We start from the raw sequence: 6,337 nt of genomic DNA on the forward strand, positions 1-6,337 counted from the left end.
GCGATAATCAATGCACACACACCAACCGTTTACCATTCTCGTAGGAACAAGCTCATTCTTATCGTTTGTCACCACCATCATGCCTCATTCCTTAGGTACCACGTGCACCGAACTCACCCATTGACTATCCGATATTGAGTAAATAATTCTGGCATCCAATAGTTTGACTACCTATTTCTTGACTACATCATTGGTGTTTGGGTTTAATATTCTTTGGCATTGCACCATTGTTTAGCTCCGTCTTCCAAATTAATTTTATGCAAACAATACGAGGGGCTAACGCCCTTAATATTCATGATCTTCCATGCGATGGCATTCTTTCATTTTTTGACTAATCCAACTAGGCTTTGCTTGTCTTTTTGTATGAGATCAGGTGCTATGATGACTGGCTTTTGCTCATTTTCTTCCAAGAATGCATACTCTAGATGTTTGGGAAAAGCTTTTAACTCGATTTTTGGTTTTTTTTTTTTTTTAGAAACCATGTTGTGGTGTCGTAGTTTTTTTTTTGTCAGATCGCGTAAAATCATAATGCCACAGCGTGGTGTTATTACCACGTAATGGTGGGTCTTCAATTGACTTTCTCAGTTCATTGTACTCACTTTGTTCAAATAGCTACTCTAGTTCTTGCAAATCATGTTCAACATCAAAATCTCCTTCTTGTAGAACCATGTAACCCTCAGTTTCCTTTTCCTTCCATCCCCCAAGTTCTTTTCCCAAAATGTCATTGAACACATCTACCAAAAAATCCATGTCATCACTTGTTCTTGAATGTTTTATTGCTTAATTAACCCCAAAAATTACACCTTCTTCTCAAAGTCGATGAGTGAGTTTGGACTCACTTATTGTGACATCCCCAAATTCACAGCGCGAAAAGACCGGTTTAATTTATGCTTTTAAAATAATTTTAGAGTATTCCTTTGATTAAAAGAGTTGCGGAATTTGTTCCTAAAACGAAATATGATAAAATAAGATTTACTAAATATTTTCTTAAAGAAATGTATTTTCATTAAATAACAAAAATCGAGATGTCATGTTCCGATACAGACCAAAAGCATAAACGACACATTATAAGCCTTACAACAATTATATACACTACATGCCTATAATCAAAATATCTTGATATGTCGTTCAAATTATGCTCTCGCGCCAGTACTTGTAATACAAAGAAAACTGAGTGGGTCAGTCTTCGGAGCCTGGTGAGCATATAGGGTTTTCAACCCACAATAAATAAATTTATTAATTGGCATTGCACCACCAAAACACTTTACGCCCCTAAAATAACTATCACAAGGGAGCTAGTCTAAGGATTTTCATCGGGGTGACAACACTGCTTTGGGGGTTTCCCAACAATTTATGTTAAATAAGGCAACTATGTGGGGGATGGAGTAGAGCAAATGAACACCCAAGCTTACTACCACCTATAGGTTGCGAGCCTGCCAACGTTCCAATGGACCATCTAGAAATGTCTGTTGTCGTCATCCATACTCCGCTAGATGACTGGATCACAAAAACATCGAGGCCTCTCATCATTTTATTTCATCACACATCAACTATCTACCCATGTTTTAACCAACATATTTGTAGATAAAAATACATATACAGTTTAATTTATTTAAAAACCTGTATAAATCATTCATTCATCATCCATCTCAAATAACTAAACAATATATATTCACATAGCATGTATTTTATATAAAATACTTCATATCTCTATGTAAGATGAAAGTGACAATACGCTCACATGATAAGACGATGATTGGACAACACCTCGTTTCTTAAAACTATTATTTTCGATGATACCGAGAGGTTTTTAATGAAAAACCGGCCTTACACGGGCAGAGTTTCAGCTTGTAAATATAATTTTCTTGGGAACTTCGGAGCGTTGGGACTTATTTCGGGTGTCGGGGATGATACCGGGACTTCGGGGGTATTTCTCACAGAGTAGAAGAGAGAAAAGGGGGGGGAAAGATGAGTAAAGTAGTGTAGCACCTGGTTCTTGGTATCTATCTTTTTATTTAAGTATTTGCATTTTTGTCCTTGGACTCGGCGAGTTGAAGGACCAACTCGCCGAGTAGAAGCGGGACGGGGTGCGGGATTTATGTGATGGACTCGTCGAGTCGGGTCCCGGACTCGACGAGTAGGCTCTGACTGGACAAAAACCCTAATCTGAGGGTGTGCAGCCCATTTAATTATCTCATTTAGCCACTACTCGTCCCTAATGCTCCTAGAAAAATTCCAAAGCAAACCCTAAGTGTTTTGGTGCAAGATCTAAGACTTTTGAATGATTTTTTTGGGTTTTGACCTCAAAAGGAAGAGCACAGAAGGATCAAGAGGAGACTGAACGATTCGAGTATGGTTCATCATTTATAGTCTTTGAAAGGTATAAAGTCTATACCTTGCTTGCTTGTTTGTTGGATCCCTTTTTGGGGAATATTTAGGGCTTTTTAAGCCATATGAGGTAGCCAACCATGATTGCAAACATGGTTGAGGGTCAAGACTTCGGATCTAAGTCTTGGAAGGAGTCACAAGACAGATTTGGGTTGCTTTTGCCTTTTAGGCTCAAAAGTCCCATGCATGCACATAATGTTCGAAACTTTACGTTGTAGATCGAGCTTAGGGGATTTGATCTATCCTTTGGTCAAAGGTTGTACATCAGAAATCGAGGATCTAGGGCATGGACGTTATCGACTCGGCAAGTCCATTCTTGGGACTCGACGTGTCCAAGGCATAGAGTCCCTTATCTGTTGAGGGTCAAAAGAAATCAGTTGGGTGTCAGAAGGGTTGTAGAAGGTCTGAAGGGGTGACCCAACGTGTTGGAATTAGCCTTAGACCTGTGGTTCATGGGACTCGACGAGTGCTAGAACAGACTCGGCGAGTCCAAGGCAATCTTCATATGGATGAAGATGAACTCGATGAGTTGTTCATACAACTCGGCGAGTCAAGGTCAGAACTTGTTCATCAGATGAAGGTGAACTCGACGAGTTGTTCATACAACTCGGCGAGTCGGATGAAGGTTCATTCGATGTTCCTATCGAAGAGGAACTTGTCGCGTCGTTGCCAAACTTGACGAGTCGGGTCGTGGATAAGGACGGGTAAAGGGTTAGGGACTCGACGAGTTGTTCATACAACTCGGCGAGTCTGGTCAACTGGTAGTTGACTTTGACTTGGACTTGGTTGGGGGTAAAATAGTCACTTTACACCAAGAGTAGATATCAGTTTCTGACTGGGTGTTTTGTGGGGATTATAGTCGGAGGATTTCCAGAGCAGTAGCAAACAGAGGTTTCCCGCACAGATTATCAGCAACTACTCGTACGAGGTGAGTTACCTTCCAGTAGCGGTGGGTCTGTAGCCACAACGCCGACCCACAAGTAGGTGTTGTATGATTAGATGATTATCTTTGTGATATCATCTAGGTTGCTACTACCTGATATGTTACATGCTAGCATGATATGTTATATGTGATAGTAGTAGAGTTCGGTTGTTAGGACCGAAGGGTAGGTCAGACACCCCAGATATGTCTGACAGTATGTGATGATATGTTTATATGCTGGCATGATACATTATATGTGATAATGGTAGTATGAGGGGAACAGTCCCCAAGTTCGGTTCTTAGGACCGAAGGGTAGTTCGGACACACCAGATATGTATGATAGTATGTTTATGTTATGATATATGTGATAGTAGCGGTAGGGGGTGGAATAGTCCCTGAGGGTCGGTTGTTAGGACTGACGGGTAGGTCAACACCCTAGAATGGCTTGACATGGGTAGGTCAGCACCCCAGAATGGCTTGACACGGGTAGGACGGCACCCCATAATGGCTACATGGGTAGGTCGGTGCCCCAGAATAGCCGTATGGGTAGATCGGCGCCCCAGAATGGCCATACCGGGTAGGTCGGGCACCCCAGAATTTCCCGACAGTATGTATGCTATGTGATTGTATGGTATGTGGTATGATGGGGGAACTCTCTAAGCTTTGTGCTTACACTTTAGAGTTTTGGTTTCAGGTACCTCTTCAGCGAAGAGGAAGGAGCTGGCGTGGTACCGACACATCATACACACACTCGTTGTTTTTCCGCACTATGGATATTCTGGGATTGTACTCTAATATGTTACTACTTTTATGACTTGGGTTTTTAGACATGATACAATGTTTTATGAAATGATGTGATTTCACGGTATTTCTTATGAATGTTCGATGAGTCAGCTAAATAAAAATGAAATTTTTCGATTTGAAAATTGGGTCGTTAGAAGTTGGTATCAGAGCCCTGATTTGAGGGATTCGGACACACCCTTGGGGGTGTCTAGACTCAAATCGAGGGATTAAAAGACTTTTACAAGAAAAATGGTTTCTTAAAAGCTAAGATAAAAGAGTTTTGGGAAAGAACAAGGTGTGTGATGTGTGCAACCGGTCGAGCTCAAGTAAGTATTCCCCAAAGTACCCATACAAGTTTATATTATGTTTATCAATTTCAATAGAACAGCATGCTAGAATAGGACTAAGGATCTAGGGATGATGCCTTATGTACCTACTTTATGTGCTCAAGCTTATGATAATTACATGCTAGTATTGAGTAGACGGTAATAGGATAGCCTGTTTAGGTTATGCCTGGTAGTATGAGCTCAGCATTGTATGTTGGTACAGTTTCTCATTAGGAGAATAGAGTTGCTTGAGTAGTTTCCTGTGTCTGAATGTTGCTTGCTTCGTGCTTGTAGGGATCTGAATGATAAGAGTTAGCCATTAGGTGAGTACGTTGCGTCACATGTGATTAGGAGTGAATAATCTCAGAGTGTTGGATTTGGCCCTATTGCACAACTCTCATTTGAGTTTAACCGTCGTAGGGATGAGTCTCTTACTTGAAGGATTATATGAGCCTCGTTACATGTGATGGTATTCAGGTGATGGGTAATTAGCATTACAAGGAAGCCTTGAGCAGCTGAGGACCGGTTTGGGTGGAGTCATAGGTTCCCTAGGGTAAGCCAAGGATGAGAGTATCAGAGATCAGCAGTGGTAAAAGGGACTTGGTGGAGTCAAGGCAGTCCTTGAGGAAAGTACAGATAGATATGGAAGGTAGTATGGGCCCATACTACTGAAAGTAGAGGATCCGTACTCGAATTAAGGAAGGCTGAGGCAAGACCAAGGAACTTGTGATGGGTGTGATCCCCCTGGATGTACTAGTATCACTGACGGTTAGCAGCAAAGGAGAGGGATCGGGATCAGGTTCAGGCTCTGAACCAGTGGACGAGAGGCTACGCGAGTTTATCGCGTCTGAGATCACTAGAGGCATGCTTAATGTGATCCTAATCATATTTGGGTCGATCAAGGAAGGGATTGTTGAGCTGATGGAGGATCGCCTTTGGGTGTTTAGGAGTGACATGGCGACCAGCCAGTCAGGATCCCGCACACTGTCCTTTAAGGACTTCAGGGGAAGTGGTGCGCCGGATTTCCATGGAGCAAAGGACCCCATTGCTGCCAGACGATGGATTACAGACATTAAGTCTGCACAGTTGACTAGCTTCTGCCCGGAGGGGTCGAAGGTGAGATATACAGCAGGGTGTTTGAGAGACAAAGCTAGAGATTAGTGGGAGTCTGTTGGTGACTCATTGGGAGCCTCGGTTGTTGAGGCTATGACCTGGTTAGACTTTGTGACCAGATTCAGGGAGGATTTTATGCCAGCTGTAGAGCTTCAGCAGCTGGCCAGGGAGTTTTTGGATAAGAGACAGACTACAGAGACTATGGCGGAGATCACTGCCAAGTTCCGGGAGAGGGCGTTGCTGGTGCCCCAGTATGCGGGTGATGAGGATATGACGAGGACCCGCGATCATGACATGCTGCGAGCCAACATTCGGGAGCATGTTAGTTTTTCAGCTTGCCCTACCCTGGAGTCCATGATTGTCAGGGCAAGGGAGAGCGAGATCGATCTGGAGCATGTCCGGAAGAGGAAGGTAGAGGAGGGGAAGACGAATGGGGCTTCGGGGAAGAAGTCCAAGGGATCAGATGGTAGGCCGAAAGGCCAGTGTGGAGTAGGCCGCTGCAGGGAATGCGGCAAGCCACATGAGGGGGTGTGTAGATTGGGATCGTCGGGCTGCTACAAGTGTGGCAAGACGGGGCACTTTCAGCAGGGAATGTACCGCCCCTGCACCGGTTATTCAGACATCTGAGTTGCTGTGTTTCCAATGCAACCAGAGGGGCCACAAGAAGGCCAACTGCCCCCAGTTGACAGCAGCAGCAATGCCAGTGAAGGCGCCAACTCCAGCAACCCTGCAGATTACTAATGGCAGGTAGGCCAAGGCTGAGGCTCCAGTGGTGAGGAGTCGGGCCTTCCAGTTGACTACAGAG

The sequence above is a fragment of the Lactuca serriola genome, chromosome 5, assembly GCF_051521515.1.
Source record: "Lactuca serriola cultivar US96UC23 chromosome 5, Lser_US96UC23_V15, whole genome shotgun sequence".
In the NCBI taxonomy this organism is placed as follows: domain Eukaryota; kingdom Viridiplantae; phylum Streptophyta; class Magnoliopsida; order Asterales; family Asteraceae; genus Lactuca; species Lactuca serriola.